This window comes from Homarus americanus, unplaced genomic scaffold (genome assembly GCF_018991925.1).
Source record: "Homarus americanus isolate GMGI-L3 unplaced genomic scaffold, GMGI_Hamer_2.0 scaffold39155, whole genome shotgun sequence".
Taxonomy (NCBI): domain Eukaryota; kingdom Metazoa; phylum Arthropoda; class Malacostraca; order Decapoda; family Nephropidae; genus Homarus; species Homarus americanus.
The window spans coordinates 5453967-5471162 of NW_024737042.1; the positions used below are offsets into that span (position 1 = coordinate 5453967).

The 17196-nt window shown below is 39.5% G+C and overlaps 1 protein-coding gene across 1 annotated transcript in view; it reads left to right on the forward strand.

The window, feature by feature from the left end:
• The first annotated feature begins 5073 nt into the window (after positions 1 to 5073).
• The window catches only part of LOC121872618 (basic proline-rich protein-like), a 54609-nt gene continuing 42486 nt past the window's right edge, over positions 5074 to 17196 (forward strand). The window contains exon 1 of the mRNA XM_042375514.1: positions 5074 to 5199. The gene's annotated coding sequence lies outside the window, so the exon portion shown is untranslated. The remainder of the gene's footprint in view (positions 5200 to 17196) is intronic.

Consider the following 17196-nt stretch of genomic DNA (forward strand, 5'->3'; position numbering starts at 1 on the left):
TGTGAGCTAGGTGTTTTGATAATTTTCTATTCCAAACAGCAGTTATTTTGGCAAGTTCAGGGAGATTTACTTGTATATATTGTATGTATTACCTATGTAAGAATTTTCTAGAATGTATTGCATAATTTTTTTATGATTTACTTTCGTATTGTAACCCTAGATCGTTCTAGAACTTTCCAGGCGTATCTCATTCCGACCTGCAAGGTCTGTATAGCACTAACATGCTCTGGGCATCTGACGAGAGGTATATAGATGTCAGCAAGCTCCCTGGGGAAGGAGTCGCCCGTTTCTGCTCAGAGTGTGAAGTACAGTACAAGCCTAGTGACAGCGATAGATAATTGGTGTGCAAGTACAGTATTGTGGAATTGTTGAGTGATATAAAGTGAAAAGACTAAGGAATTGTACACTGGTAGTGTGCTGAATGTATGTACTGTATTGTATTCGAAGTGAGAAGTCAGGCCGTGAAGACGTACCCTGTGAACAGTTTTGTGAAGATTTGGTAATTATTAAAGAGACTACAGTTTACAAGTGTGTTTGTGACCTGGTGGAAATCTACCTGCCTGTTTTGTTTGTAGACTGATACCGATTGTCGGGAAATTACCGTAGACTGGAGGGACAGCTAGTGGTAATTCGATGACACTTTTGATATATCTACTGCTTCAGTATATACGACCTGGCCACTGGTAAGCAGCAAAAGGGGTCTGTAACAATATTATCAAATTTATGCTATGCAGATGATACTGTTCTTCTCTTGGATAGTGAAGAGGCATTACAAAAGCTGGTTAACAAATTATTGGAAAAAGGTGCAGAATATGGGTTAAGAGTTAATGCTGTAAAGACGAAAGTAAAGTAATGGTTGTTTCCAATTATAAATAAATCCTAGAATAAAAGTGATGGTAGGCAACAGGAGACATAAATAAGTGGAAATTTTTTTTGTATTTGAGCAGTAACATTAGCCATTAGTGACGGTGTATATGTGAAAAAAATCAAAAGACTGGGTCAAGCAAACACAGTATTTAATAATCTAAAAGACCTAATAAAAAGGGTCTTTAATTTCAATTTGAGAAAAAGGCTATTCAGTATATGGTCAGGACTGCTGTATGGTCTGAAGCAGAACATTTTGTCACCAGAAAGAGATTAGAGTTAGAGGCCTTTGAAATGTGTTATAAGAGAATGTTAAAAATAACTTTTAGTCCAGGAAAACAAACGAAGAAGTACTGCACTAAGGTTAGTAAAAAATCAAAAGAAATACTTGAAAGTTACAAAAAAAAAGGGAATTTGGTCATATAATTAGGGATGAGGGGATAATGACAAATATTAAGGGACAAAGTTGAGGGTAGGAGGGCCAGGGGAAGGCAGAGACTAGGAAGATTGAATGAAATTATAAACTGGATCCCCAGAGAGACACAAAATCTTGGAGGTTTAAGAGAGCAGGACTGGTAACCAACCCTCAGGAGGACGGTATATACACCTTTGATTGATTGACAAAAAAAAAACAGACCACATCACCTTGGAAACTATTGATTGATACAGAAGAATTTTGGGTCCACAGGAATTCATACAATTAAAACTTGTAAATGAATTAAAATCGTATTTTAAAGTGACCTTCGCACTTCTAATGGTGATGAGGCCTAATAAAAATAAACTAGCCCTCGTGGTATTCCAGTTGAGTACAGAAAGAAACTCAGTCACATAAACGGAAATGGCTGTTTTATCGTTTAAAATTTTGAAAAAAATTAGTTCATAAACTGCTGTCAACAGTTTGGAGGGATGTGTTGCTCGCTCTGTGACAGGTATTGGCTGGAGGTGAGGCGCTCACCAGCTGTCTCGCCTCAACTGGCTAGATTACGCGGCGAGTCGAGTGTAACTGTACCACCATTTGTTCTTTTTCTCAAAATTTTTGTAAGGCAGAAGTTGCCATGTACATCTAAGAAATAAATCAATGCTATGTGTTCAAAAGAAGCGCGGCTCGCCTCCAGTTCCAGGGTTCAGTAGTTAAATTCCCCGGCGCCCACAGTTCACCCACCTGTAAATGAGCCCCTAAGTTTACAACCTGGGGTGGTGAATGCAATCGAGTGCAGTACCCTAACGGGCAGTCATGCATGCCTATGGGACCTATATTCAATTTTTCATATGTACAAAAAAGTATTTAGACTTTATATTGAAAAAAAAAGATAGTCACGCCTTGTGACAACTATAACCCCTAAAATTAGTAATATCTTCTTTTAATAAAATATTTCTTACTAACTAGACGACGACTCCTGAGAGAGGTGACAGTCTTGTGATGGATCGTGCCGTATAGTCTGTTAATAGAGAAGTTATGACGGGTATTTTCACTCCTGTACAACTGCCTCCGTAGTGATCCAGCAGGGGCGGATCCAAGGGGCCCCCATTTTCATCAGAAAATTCCATTACATTTTCTTAAATGCAGTATTGTACCCAGACGTTTTTTGTACAGGAAAAGGTAATTACTATTGACCTCAGAATATCCCCTAATATCAAGTGCACGTGGCTTCAAAATGGCCTCAAAATGCCCATGATATTGGCCAGATTTAAAAAAAAATCTGGGAGGGGGGTGCTTACAGCACTCAACCCCCCCACCCCCCCAGCTGGGTGGGCTTGCTTTGTTCTCCATGTTCCCCCAACACAATTTCTTGGACCCCCCTTTTGTTATTCCTGGATCCGCCCCAGTCCAGTGACCTACGTCACTTTTGAACAGCTGTACTAATGCTCTTGAAATAGAAAAGCCGTCACCTCTACTAGTGTTGGCATAGGAGAAGCTGCCTATTTCATTTTTGGTGTTTGAAGGTAGTGGTGCAGTCTGCAGAATATGCCATTTCTCTTATATGTGAAATTTTCTATAATGCAGTAAGTAACGTTTTACCGTTTGTTTTCCATCGCCTTGCTCGGGAATTAAGTATAGTCAGCTGTGATATCTTTAGGCACAACGAACTAAAATTTGACTGACAGGTCAAAGGCTGTTGTAATGAATTTATCAACATAAAATATTAAATGTGTCGGTTATTTTGAGGTTTTTACAATTAAGAGAGTAAATGATTACTGTGGTGTAGGTGACTGGTAAACGTCTGAGGTTATAGGAAATTGAGGCGGATCAGAACGGCCTGACAACACAGTTCGTTGAGCTAGAAGCGAACGGCCCAGACCAGACACATCCTTAAAACACTTCATGTGAAATGTGGTATTATGTTAGTACTGATAAGTCTCTCATGACCTTCTGGTGTATTGAAACGAGGCTTGGCAGTCCTTTTCGTTAGCACATGAAACGTTATTTAAACGAAAAAATGTATAATGTATTATATGATGAATAAACATATAAGACCAGACAACAGTAAAGAAGGAACACCTGAAGACTCTCCACTCTAATAAGTATGGACAGCAAAGTAATGAACGACGAGATTGTCTTATTGTTATAATGCAGTTAAGATCCTGTTTAATATATAATTATTAAAACATTATTAAACATGTAGTTGCTCTTCATCAATTATTACAAAATTCCATCATATCCGTGACAATAAAGTCTGTGTCACCCTGATTCAAAGTTTGTGTGGTAAATATGTAGTGAGGGAAACACCACCTCAATTTGATGCGTTTGACTGAGTTTGTTTGTATGCAGGAATACTGAATCCAACAGTGTAGACATTTGTAAGCAACGGTTACACCCCAAGCAGCATTCCTTCTCTCTCTCTCTCTGTCCAGTTAAAGGGAATTATTATACATTCAAATACACTAATGAATTTATGAATTTTCAAGAATATTAGCATTCAGTGGGCTAGTTATATATATATATATATATATATATATATATATATATATATATATATATATATATATATATATATATATATATATATATATATATATATATATATATATATATATATATATATATATATATATATATATATATATATATATATATATATATATATATAGATAGATAGATATATAGATATGTGTGTGTGTGTGTGTGTGTGTGCTAGAACGGATTATTGTGTTTTTTTTATAAGTTCAGAACACTAAATATGGTAATCTTAGACCCATAAAGTGTGACGGAGCAGGTGCAGGCAAATGTGTGTAGGGTGGATTAACCTTCGTCTTTTGTATAATTTAATGAAATATTCTGTCCTTAGCTATGTATTACTTGATTTAGTATTATCCAAAGCTTTCCCCGCACCTATTTCCTTAATTTCATTAATTATCAGCATTGAAGAAATGTGTGGAAAAAAGTTAATGCATAAGTGTCTGAGTAACACTGCCAGCTGTTAACTATAATGAAATAGCACCGATATTTTGTAAATGATATCTTGTACAGTACGTTCTAGTCGTACATTCACTGTGTTAACTTTTAATAACTAATCTGCTCTTGTCTGTAGAGTAGATTTACACCTGGTGTCACCTTCAGTTATCACTTGGTATCATCTTGAGTAATTCATAAATTCATATAGCAATCAACTTTGAAAACCTGTCCTGACAGATTTCAACTGTCTAACTTATATTGAATACCCAATACTTTTTCGTTCTACTGTTGTTATTCTTTAAATTTGTTAGAATAGCACACAAACAAATATGGAGAACTGTTGGGCTAGTCAAAGGCTATTCAATAACTATTTTAAAGCGTTGTAGGATACTTAACTACATCGCTTGTATTATAATTTCATAATTCTGATTTTTAGAATTGGCAGTACAATATTAGTTACTACTAATTATACGGACACGGTGCTGTTAGCATAACCGTAACCCGCTGCTGTAGGCAGTAGAGTAGCTAGGCAAGAATTCCTACGGCCCTGGGCAGTGTATGCAGCGGGGGATGTGGACTTTATTGCCACACCTTACAAATGCTCTGCATTTTAATATAGTTTTAAGTCTTCTTACTGTACTAGCCTGTGATCATAAAAGCTAATACTATACACATATAAAAATATACAACACTAATTAAAATGTTATTTAGATTAGTAAAATATTTGGAGTAAAAATAATATTTTTTCTAGAATTAGTCACACTGACTCCTCTTCCCCCCGCCGCTTGAGGTGAACAGAGGGTTCGTTGTGGGAAGCGCGCCGCAGCTCAGAAGTGATCTTTACCTCAGTGTGATAGGTGCTGCGAGTCTTGTTCTTAATTTCAAATACTTACTTAATCGGAGGGAGTTATCAGAAGCAGGTACAGCGTCTGTCATTTAAGGTAAGTTAATGGAAATTTAGTTCTAATCTGAACTTTACTCGAAGTTAGTATGGCTGGGTTTGTGTGGCTGCGTTGAGGTCACCAAGCCACATTTTTGGTGGTCAGTTTTATGAATGCCAAGCAGCCATTTTATTATATTAATATTTCCGCTTTTGTAGACGTCTTCTGTATTAAAAAGATATATGTACAATTATTATTCCTTGTAACTGTATATTTTGTGTAAAATTTGGTCAAGTTTATGCACAACCTTTTTCTGTACAAAAACTTAACTACAGACGACCCTTGTAATTAGATATTCAGTTAATTCATTACACTATTAACGTATTTTGCTTTTAACTTGGATTAGAAAAAATAACGGGAAATTTATTTAGGTAACGAGAAACAGAAACTTCTAAATTGTCGATGAAATACTAAAATTACATAAATTGAAATTTTTTTTCGTCAACTACCCATCACCCTTTTTTACATGAAAAATATTTTTTTCGTTAGTTTTCTTGCTGTTTTAGATGATTCTGACCTTTATCTTTGGGGCAAATCATTTTGTGTGTGTGTGTGTTATTCCCACCCCTTTCTACCCCAACAATGTAGGGGGCCACGTTGGGGATGCGGGGTACTAACCTAAGAACATAAGAATGGAGGAAACTGCAGCGGGCCTATTGGCCCATACTGGGCAGTCCCATTTACACCCAACCCCTATTGCTCATATATCCATCCAACCTATGATTGAAGCTATCCAGCGTATTCGAGTTAATGATGATGTTTGGTAACTTGTTCCATTCATCCACTACTCTATTTCCAAACCAGCGTTTACCTATTTCGCGCCTAAATCTAAATTTGTCTAATTTAAAACCATTGTTACGAGTTCGCTCCTGGTTGGATAGTTTGAGTACCTTTGTAATGTCCCCCTTTGCTTAGCCCGGACTTCCATTTATACACGTATTACCCAGGTCCTGACTTTTAGTAAATTCAGTGTTCATAGTTCTCATCAAGGAATGGAGGTCTGAGTTGTTGGCATCGAGATTACTATCGTCTGCAAATAAGTTGTATTTTATGAGTGGGCTGGCGTGGACTATATCGTTTATGTACAGCAAAAACAGTACTGGACCGAGAATGGAACCTTGAGGAACGCCATACAAAATTGGTGAGGAGTCAGATTGATGATTATTATAGCAGACATACTGCTTCCTATTAGACAGATATGAGGTAAACCAATTGTGGGACAGGCCCTTAACGCCTTAATGTTCAAGCTTTGACAGGAGGATGGTATGGTCGACAGTATCAAAGGCCTTAGAGAGGTCCAGGAATATACCGACTGTCATCAAAGGAGTTTAAGATGTCATAAGTAAAGGATAGCAGGGCACTCTCAGTCGACCTTACAGCTTTAAATCAAAACTGAGTCTGTAAAGATGTTAGTGACATTGCAGAAAGACTTTAGTCTACTACATGCTAGCTTCCCTAGTATCTTACCTAAGGCTGGGAGGACAGATTTGGGCGGTAATTCTTGGAAAAACCTTTGTCCCCAGATTTTTTATATGCTGGGTGAACTTTAGCAATTTTTAGTTTATCCGGAAGGACACCACTGGTGAAGGAGGAGTTACAAATGTGTAGGAGAACAGGTAGGCTACTTTCTTTATGATGCTCATTGGTATATTGTCGTCGCCTACTGCTGCATCTTTAGACATTTTTATGACGGTCAATAATTCATCTGCTGTGACGGGATAAGAACAGCTCATTTTGTTGTCTGTTTTGCAGGTAGACTCTAAATTCATAACGGTGATTTGGGATGCTCTCTGCAAGATTATTGTCAACGTTAATAAAATGATCATTGAAGTGGTTGGTAATGAGGGAGGGTTCCGTTACAACTGAATCATTTATCATAAAAGCTGAGTGGGGGGGGGGGGCGAAGGTAGAGTGTTCCTCTTCTGAATATAATTTATGATATTCCAGGTTTTCTTACTGTTACCTGATGCTGACTGGAGCTTATTTGTATAATAGCTACGTCTGGCATTTCTAACTGCTTGAGTTACTCTATTTCTGATGCTTCGGTTAGCATTACCGAAAGTAATGGGTCTTTTTGCAAATTTCCTTTGGAGTTTGAGTTTTTCTTTTACCATTGCCTTGATTTCACTTGTGATATAGGGTTTGGAAATGGATACAGTTTTCACTGACTTAGTCATGCTAATACGGCTTGGAAGGTAATGAAGCAGAGTAGTAGTTAGAGAAGAGTGAGTGAAGTGGTGGGAGTCCAGTCAAGTGTTGACAAGGGAGAGAAGCCAGACTAGGGCCAGACTAGGTGTAGGTAAGAGTCGGGTGGGGTGGGTTCGGAGCTTTTGTCCCATTCGTCAGGTGTGGGGATGGTCGTGCCTCCCGCAGGCGTCTCCGGTGGTGCTGTACCAAACTTCGCATTTTCTATAATGAAGCCTACCGTTTAGTTTATGAAAATTTTACTGGCTCCTGTTGATTGTAAATAGTCAGTTTTGTGACAGGACTGTATCTCAGCAACTGCTTGACTCTACATTCTTGTGGTTTGTTGGTCCCTTAAACTGTACAGCAGTTATCCACATTCCGGGGCCCCGAAGGTATGTGGGGTTTTTATCAGGCGAATATGATATTTCAGGTTGGCTACTTGTGTCAAAGTTGGAAGCATGGAAAATTTCCCGTTTTGTTTTGACAGTGAGAAGTCGTATAATCGCATTTTAAGGTGTGTTCCGGGGTCAAATTACAACCGGATCAAGCTATTTAAAAATAATGGACACTGTTTTATTGTTCAAGACATGGCCATGTATCTGTTGTACAATGAAAGACAAAAGTCGTGTCGTGAAATTAGGTGAAAACATATGCCAAAGGGCTAAACTTTTGGTGCGCGCTGCCTTGTGGTAGAGGGCTCTCAATGTTTCACGAGTTATATTTAATCTTCGGACAAAACCGCGACACGACTTTTGTCCTTGATTGTACACCCACTAAAAAATTATTCGGCACCCGTGTCATATTGTATCACTCCGTAAGGGTGCCGAATATTTTTTTAGTGGGTGTACATGATTCTTGTACACACACACACACACACATGTATACATGCACGATACATAAATGTACACCCACTAAAAATTATTCAACACCCTTACGGCTCGATGTAATATGACAAGGGTGCCGAATATTTTTTGGGTAGGTGTACAACTGTACATGAACGTCGACAGATCACGGTCGTACGGAAAGGTCTATTCAAAGACAATTGTAACGAATCACGTCTTTCTCCCAACACAACTGGTTACTGTGAAACAAGTTCTATTTGTGAGCTGTGAAAGTGGGAGGATTGTGTCTAGCGCGTCTTGATGACGGACCTCTCGTAGCGTTACTGTAGAACCCCGTTTTTATATTGGGATTGGTCATTGAGAGGAAAATAAAGGCGTACAAGGAATGAGATCTAGACAAATATTAAGGGAAAGGGAAATTGTGAAATACCGGGTGGAGCATTAAAAAGAGGTCTGTGTACCCAGGATCTCAGGCCTCCATGTCAGCCGTCAAGTTAATGTGTATGTGCTTGAGTGTAAGGGAAAGGATTTTTTGTTTTTAATATAGTTTAGTGCTGTATGTGAAGTTGTTAGTTCTGCGAGCGTTCTTTATTGAGGAGTTTAAAAACATGCCTGTATATTGTTTTGTATGAAAGTTGTGTCTATACCGGGTGCCATCCTTTTAATGTCAGTCTTGTGTTGGAGTTTTAGATGTGTGGTGGTGCCCGATATTTTGTGATACGAAGCGTACTGCTCTACTGCTTGTTATTAGATTTATTAGTTTTATCGTGTGGATCCCTCACAGTGTGGTAATAGTCTATGGTGGCGGACGATAGAGTTGTAATTATGTACAGTATTCTGTTAGGTATGCGTAAGATCAGATCTATAGCATGCACCGTGACGTGCAAGTCAAGTTCTCACACTTGTAAAACTTAAACTGTGTAGGAGGATGACTACACAGATTTGCAGGTGTGTGTGTATGCGTTTGGTGGTGCGTTGAGGCGGCAGGTGGAGGACAGTGTGAGTGGGGATGTATGTGACGGCCGGTAGTGGAGGGCGGAGCAGTAGTGGTTATTCTGTTCCCTTGTACTGAAACTTTCGAGTCTTTGTTTTACTGCGCCTCTAGCATGAATTTCTGGCCAAAATTACATGCTGTTTAACAGTTTCGATTTATATATTACAGTATGTATTTCATATACAGATTTGTAGTGTTTATGCGATATCCATAGTTATTCAAATTTATCAACTTGTGTTCTCATTACGCAAGAAATGAAGACCCGAAATCCCTTTGTTACCCCCCTAAAAAATTCCGCACCTCCAGACTTGTACTTGTCATCAGTGAAAAACAAGAAAATAGGAACCCTTAGGACAGGTTATCGGTAAAAGAAGATATGTATTGAAACTTAGCTGTTTTAGCTGTATGTGATATGGGATCTTGTTCATTTCCCTGAGCTGCTTACATTATTTTCCTTGTGATAGAGCTCCGGGCCTGCAGTGTGAGTTTATTATTTTAATCGGGGACGCGACAACTCAACTCATCGTTTATAGTTAACTTTAGTTACGGAGTAAAGTTGTAGCTAAAATGGTTGAAATCCTGTCGAGTCTCGCCGTAACTACAAGTGTTATCTTATTCACAGTTTGTGAAAAAAAAAAGAGTTTGAATCCTTAGTAATCTAGGTCTAGTTGTAACTGCTTTACGTGAGACTGCAGAGGAGAGTACAGGTTAATGCAAAAAGTACCGTTAAACTTAGAAAATGGATCGATTCTCCACTTTGAATTCTGGCAAAGGAATTTGATATATATATATTTTTTTGTTACATTCATTGGAGGTTTATTTGTCTTACAGTATGTCTTTAGACTAGGGCCTTTTGTAATGTTCGTGTTAACATGTTTCTCTTAACTGTAGCAATGAGTTGGCTCACTAACCCAGTTCAGCAGATTTGACGTAAAAATCAGCTATAGGGGGGAAATTTAACGTACGAAACTTAACAATCCTATCCAAGATTCGTACATGTGACTCGAGTTTAGCTCCCAAACCAGACCAGCTGGTTGGTTACGTAATTCATATACAATATACTTGTATATGGCGTTGGCCTGGAATTTGTGTTTACATCACTCATTTGTTTTGAGTCTAATCCAAAGTCGAAAGGGTGTTACATTATCCAGCAGTGGTGGAGTGCTATAATTTGGTTAGGGTACTGAAACTGGGTGAAATTTTGTATTTTTAGTGTGTTTTGTATTGTAGATATTTATTTACTTATGAATACAAGTGTATGTTTGGGAGTATTTTTTGAGCATATGTGCGCTGTTGCCGATGTGTGTTTTAAACGTGAATATGGAGGTTTGCGAGTTTATTTCAAAGCTTGTGTGTGTGTGTGTCGGGGATGTAGAATAAAATCACTCATCTGCGTAGTTAAATAACAGTGAGAGAAAATTTTAAATTGACTTTCTTGATGGTTACCATAGCATAAAATTTTAGCTCTGAAAAGTTCACAGTTTTCATGGCGGAATGTTGTGAAAGATTCCGTCTTGGTTGAGTACAAATTTCCATTGCACTAGCACCTTATTTCTTATACTGTAGATCGACACTCCACGAATAATTTAGTCCAATGAGCCTGACCAGCATATTATGTAAAGTACTTGAGAGCATTATAAGAGATGCCACGACGAAATATCTATTACGAAACAACCTTGTAAAGCAGGAGTTCTTTTTGGGGGTCCATGGATGGGCTTCAGGGGGTCCGTGAAGGTCAGATAAAAATTTAACATTTATCTTCAAGCCAAACAACAACAACCTTCTCACTGAAATGAACTTTTGTGCAGAATTAAAGTTTTGTTTTGTATAATTTGCACAAGATGATTGTATTTCATTTTTGTATGGAGTGGCCATTCATTTTTGCAGAAAAAAGTGTGAAACATAATTCTTTGTTAAGATTGTTTACTTTATTCATACTTTGTGTATGTCATACACTGTATGAGGCAATGAATTTTCAATAAAATAAAATATATTCATTGCATGCAAAGTTGTGTTTATGTGCTTATGTGCATTTTTCTAGGGAGGGGGTCCATAGCTTTCACCAGATTCCCAAAGGGGTCCGTGACTCAAAAAAGGTTAAGAACCACTGTTGTAAAGGATTGCCAACACGGTTTTTTGCCGGGATGTTCCTGCTCAACACAATTACTCAAGGTACTGGATGTTTGGACCCGAATTCTAGAACAGGGTGGCAATATCGACGATATATACCAAGATTTCACTAAGCCTTTCGACAGCGTACCCCATGAAAGGCTAAAAATTAAAGTGGAAGTGTACGGGATTCGGGGAAGTGTCCTAGCGTGGATCGGAGACTTTCTCCATGATCGCAAGCAGTGTGTGGTGAATAATGACACGGAATCGTCATGTGTACCCGTGACAAGAGGGATACCACAGGCCCGCTGTTGTTTGTTTGCTTCATAAATGACATGCCAGAAGCTGTACATTCCTCCATACAAGTGCTTGCGGATGATGCCAAGCTATTTAGGGAAATTAAAAACCAAGCAGACTGTGAAGAGCTGCAGAAATATCTGAGCTTCAAGAATGGTCGAGAAAATGGCTGCTAAGATTCAATGTCACGAAATGTAAGAGGATGCACCTGGGACGTACCAACGGAAAGGAGGCGTATCTTATGTCCCAACGGGAAGAAGACACTGCATTAATTGATACTGAATGCGAAAAGGACCTAGGTGTGTATGTTGACAATGAACTGAAGCTCTTGGGCCATTGTGAGAAGGTGAACCAAGCAACTAAATTATTAGGTCTTCTAAGAAGGTCGTTCAGATATCTAAACCGTCCCTCGTAACGATCTTCAAGAGCGAGGCGCTTCTCCACCTGGAGTACTGTCACCCCTTCTGGTCCCCGAGGTTATGCTAAGGACTGTCAGTTGATTGAAAATGTTCAAAGGAGGACCACCAGACTGGTGCCTGCACTGCGGCACCTCAGCTACCCAGAGAGATTAGGGCGCCTGCAATTGCCTAGCTTATACTACAGACGGGCAAGGGGACCCTTAATTGAGGTGTATAAACATCTCAAATGGCACTACTCTCGAGTGCCCTTACCGGGAGCTGGCGGACGCTCGCTCCACAAGGGGTCACAGCTCAAGGTTTAAGAAGTCGCAAACTGAGGGCAAACTTTTTCGAAGTGAGAGTTATGAACTCGTGGAACAACTTACCAGAGAGTGTTGTGACGGCACAGAGTGTGAACTGTTTGAAGACCAGACTTAACCAGCACTGGAGCAGGTTCAGTGCAGCCCAGTACTTGCCAATAGTGCGTAACAGAGACGTGACCGATCGCCCAAGCAACTAATCAGCTGATCAGCTGTGAAGTGGAAAAAAAAGTAAAAGAAAATTAATTTACAATTGTTTTTTATTAAAGTAGATGTTTGAATAAAGTTGATTTCCATAAAGATTTTTGGATATGTGGGCTATTCTTCTGTTACACAACATATATCTATTGAAGCTGTTTGTAGAACTCATTATATTATTGAAGCAACCCAAACAGTGAGGCAAGTGGAGCGTACTCGTAAGTGATGTATATTATACGGTCAGACAACGGTATAATCCCAGCCAGTCATTAATAAGACAGCCAGGTCGAGGATCAAGTAACTGATTCAGAAATTACATCCACTTTCTATTTGCCAAATTGTACAAGTGTAATTTGGGGATGGAGTTATAATCTTGGATTTAAAAAAAAGATCTTATTGTACCCTTTTTTAATTTCCTTTCGTGATGGTCAGTACAAAGTGAATGCTGGTGAGTGAGTTAGTGTGTGTTGGGGTAAGTTGTGGGTAGAGTGGTGGGGCCGCGCTTTGTGTTCTGCTGGTCCAAGGCCGTGACGGAGCTAGTGGCAAGAAGGTGCTGCTGTGGCCTGGTAAGTTTTACAGTTACGCTCCCTCTCTGCAGGTGTCATGGCCTTTTTTCACTTATTACTACTTGCAGTGCGTGATAACAGTTTATTACATTTTGCTTTGTAATTTAATAGTTCCATGTTTATTCACGTATAAATTAAGCTGTAAACTATAGTGTACATTGATAAAGGCCTTTTTTGTTGTAACAGTGCATTTACTATATACATCAGTGTTTCTCAATGTAGTGTTACGCTTACTTGGTGATGGAGAGGTAGTGTGGGATGCAAATAACTTGAATGAATGACCGAAGGAGAGCTGTGATGACCTTTACCGTAGCCCCGTTATAGCCGAGTATCAACACCGTGTGCCCGGCACGGTGTTTACAGCTGACTCACCCACACCCACTGGCCATGCTGCTGCCCACGCCCTGACCCATATCCACTCTGCCAGCCCACACTTCCAAGCTGTCAAACATGACACGATATACTGTATATATGCAAATGTGTTTTCGTACCGTTTAATCTGATTAACCTTGTGGGCAATGTGAAGCACAGTCGGTAATTGCGTTGGGGATAAAGTTGTTAACCTTTACTGAAATGACGCGCAAGTCGCACCTCACAAAGAAGCGGACAGCTCAGTTTACTTGCTTAACCACACACCACAGTGTTCCCAAGACTGCTGCGTGGGAGGCGATGTTGAATGAGGCCTGCTTTTATATGCTGACCTTCGCTGTAACAGTTCTTGTCTTCCAGAGCAGCACTTAATGTTTTCTAATATTCTGGAGAAAATCGCCGGAGCAAGTCTAACACTTACCTCTTTCAGTATAAAACATTTCGAACTACTCTTGCTAATTCCGTATTGGTATTATTGCGTTTACACACCGTTCATTCCTACCACTAATCTATTATCATATTCGAATAAGACGTCTAATTATAAGATAATTTTCATCTATTACATTACCGGCGGAAATGTATGATAACGGAGATAGCATATACAAAATTTTCTCTATTTTCTTCCATTAGTCTTCCTCCATTATCGCCTGCCTCACCTCCAACACTGCGCTTCTCCATAAATCATCATGCGCATGCGTTCCCGTACACGTCACGCAGCCAATCAAAAGCGTTTTTGCTTTTGGAACCAATTAAAATGATTTTGGGTTTAATTCGGAGTATATTTGGCCCAATCAAATTCGATTTTTATTTTGGGTCTCATATTTTGAAATTCAAGTTCAGTTCCGACCATGGAAGTCTGCGATGGGTGTCACTTAAAGTATATGGAGCTGATTGCGAGTTTTTTGAAAAAAAAATGTAGAAACTATAGCATTTTTTCGATCGCATGGTGTTCTTCCAACCTCAGTAAAGTGTACTAAGAGCAAGACAATGCAAATATCGCAAAGACCAACATATGTGGCATTGGGTAAGAATCCCAGAATGCAACGACGAACAAGAACCAGGCCAATAAGGTAAGAAATAGGTGATTCCATCATATGGTGAGAGTCAGTTAGGTTAGGTTAGGTTAGGTTTGATTTTTGTTTTTCTAGTGTTTTTTGGTTTATTTTGCCATGATTTTTTTTTTCGGAAAATGTCCATCGAAAAATAATGAAAAAAAACGGCTAATTTCCGCCCTACATGAAGGTCATATTCGGTCTAACACAAAAATATACTGTACTAGAAAAATTTATTTTTGACTTTCTAACAGTGAACGGTGTGACAATGCAAATTTACCTCCGTATTTTTTAATTTAATTTTTGTTTACTTTTATCTTGTATTTTCATTCTGTATCACGGTTCAAATATCATAACTTTCAGGATTTCATTGCAGAGTTTGCTAGCTTCCACCTGTATTTTGAACGCTGCTCTGTAAAACGTCAAGACTTATTTCTTGCTGGTGACAACGTTCTCACAAACATTCACATTTTAATATTCTTCTCGCGAACAGTTATTTGCGACCTCCTTTATTTTTCACGTTATTCTTTTTGTTTCTTTATCATTTTCTTTTTCAGTCACTCACTGTTTTCAAATATCTTGCTTTATATTTTGATTATGATTTTTTTTACATTTTCCTTGTCTTTATCTACATCACTATCTCTTTCCTTCTTTCTTTGACCTCCCTCCTCCTCTGTGTCGGTAGCTAGTTCCAGGGGTCAGGGGGTCAGGGTTACTGGCGGCGTTCCCTGTGTAAGTCTAGGGTAAGATCAGACGATTTCCCTGTCAAGGCTCTTGTACGGGTGTGCACATCCACATACATCAAGTTGGTGTCAGCTTGTCCATCACTGATATTTAGGGTGAGAACGATAGGAAAAATATCTGCACTAAAATGAAAGTGTATTGGTGTGGAAACATGAAATATTTGCGACATTTCGTACGCAGGAGGGCTGGAATTAGCAAACTGCAGTGTGAGGTTGGGAAGTGAGATTGCTGACGTTAGGAGTCGGTCTCCATATACCAAGGTTAGATTGTTTTATCTCGCTGTCCGTGATATTATAGGCGTTTACTTTGACACACACTCCCTCTGTTTCACGCACATTATATATATATATATGGTAATTTGCTGTTTACAGTATATCCAAAGATTATTTAGCAATAGACATTGGAACCAGTATTCAATTTTCTACAGATAATACGTTCCCTCACACACATCCATCAGTACTGCAACACACCTCAAGAAGACTGGTGCGTGTCGAAGCATACCGAACATAATAAAAAAAAGAAAATAGTCGGTTGTGTGAAGTCATACTCACGCAAGATCACTGGCATGAGAAGTGTGTGTGTGTGTCTGTGTGAGGATTGTGTCATCGTGAATGTACAGATTCGCTTGGCCGAGACCAGGCACACCGTCATCTGTTTAGATGGAAGTGTATAACATCTCGCGCCTGGGTCCACATTCTCAAAGTTACGCGTGGCATCTTTCTCTCAGCTGTAAATGAGAGAACTTTTTTTATTATCAACGTAATCTCAGTGTAGTTTCAAGTCATTTAGGACTTCATACTTATTTCGTTGTCAGAGATTGGAGTCCGCCCCCTCCCCCAAAAAAAAATAAGGAACCTTTTGGGGACTTGTGTGTATTAAGAAGTTTATATTGTCTAGGGACCTAATGCCTTATCAAAGGCATTAACATCATTAACTTCAGCAACAAGAAAATTGCGAAGTTTTGACGTAAAATTTCTATCGATCAACTATTGACCAACGTGCCAAGCATCGCCTATGGTTAATTATCATAATTATACTGTACACAGTATATTTCCAGCAGGATTTCATTTTAACGTAACAGCGATATGAATGAGCCCAGGATAAATAGGCATTGGACATTATAAGAACTAGGGGAGGAAATTGAGAATGGAAAGCTAATACTAAATATGGTGATTTGACGACCATTTTCATTGATAACATTTCCTTTTACAGCATAATTATTTGTCATTAGTGTGAGTCTCCATACAAGCATACTCTACAAATGGTGACCCCGGAGTGACACGAACACCCAACCTTCTGATGAGGATCCTGCATCCGGGCTTATGGACCCAGACACCCCTGAGGACTTTGCGACTGACGCGAGAGAAACACCACATTCCTCGCCTGTTCAACCTTCTCTTATCTACAACCCTCCTCCCTCTTCTTCTCCCACAGATTTCGTGTCACTAGACGTAGTCGTCACCCGTAGCGGCCGAGTGGTTCACACCCTCGCCCGTTATGTCTCACATGTGGAATACAACCCTGCCGACAACAAGTTTTCTGCAGTGCTTGGAGGGGAGGGGGAGTATTGTAGTGGGTAGTATCCACTGGATACTACCCACTACAACTGCCAACTGCCGTTTGGTTGCTGACCAACCGACCCTGTGACGAGCTTCTTAGTCCAAGCCTAGCTTTCGGACTGCGCTGTGATTGGCCAGTTTCCACCTCAGCCAATCAGCAACGCCGCTCACTTCCGGCGGAGTTGTATAAATACCCCCAGCCTCGCAACGAAAAACCTCCCGAGACAGGCGGAGGAGACACAACGGCGTCTGCGACAGGTCAGACTCCAGATGATCGAAGAGGCCTGCAACAGTGAAGATGACACCGACAGACCTTTCAACCAGCAAGAACTCCAGAAGTCGCTAAAACGAAGCAAGGACAC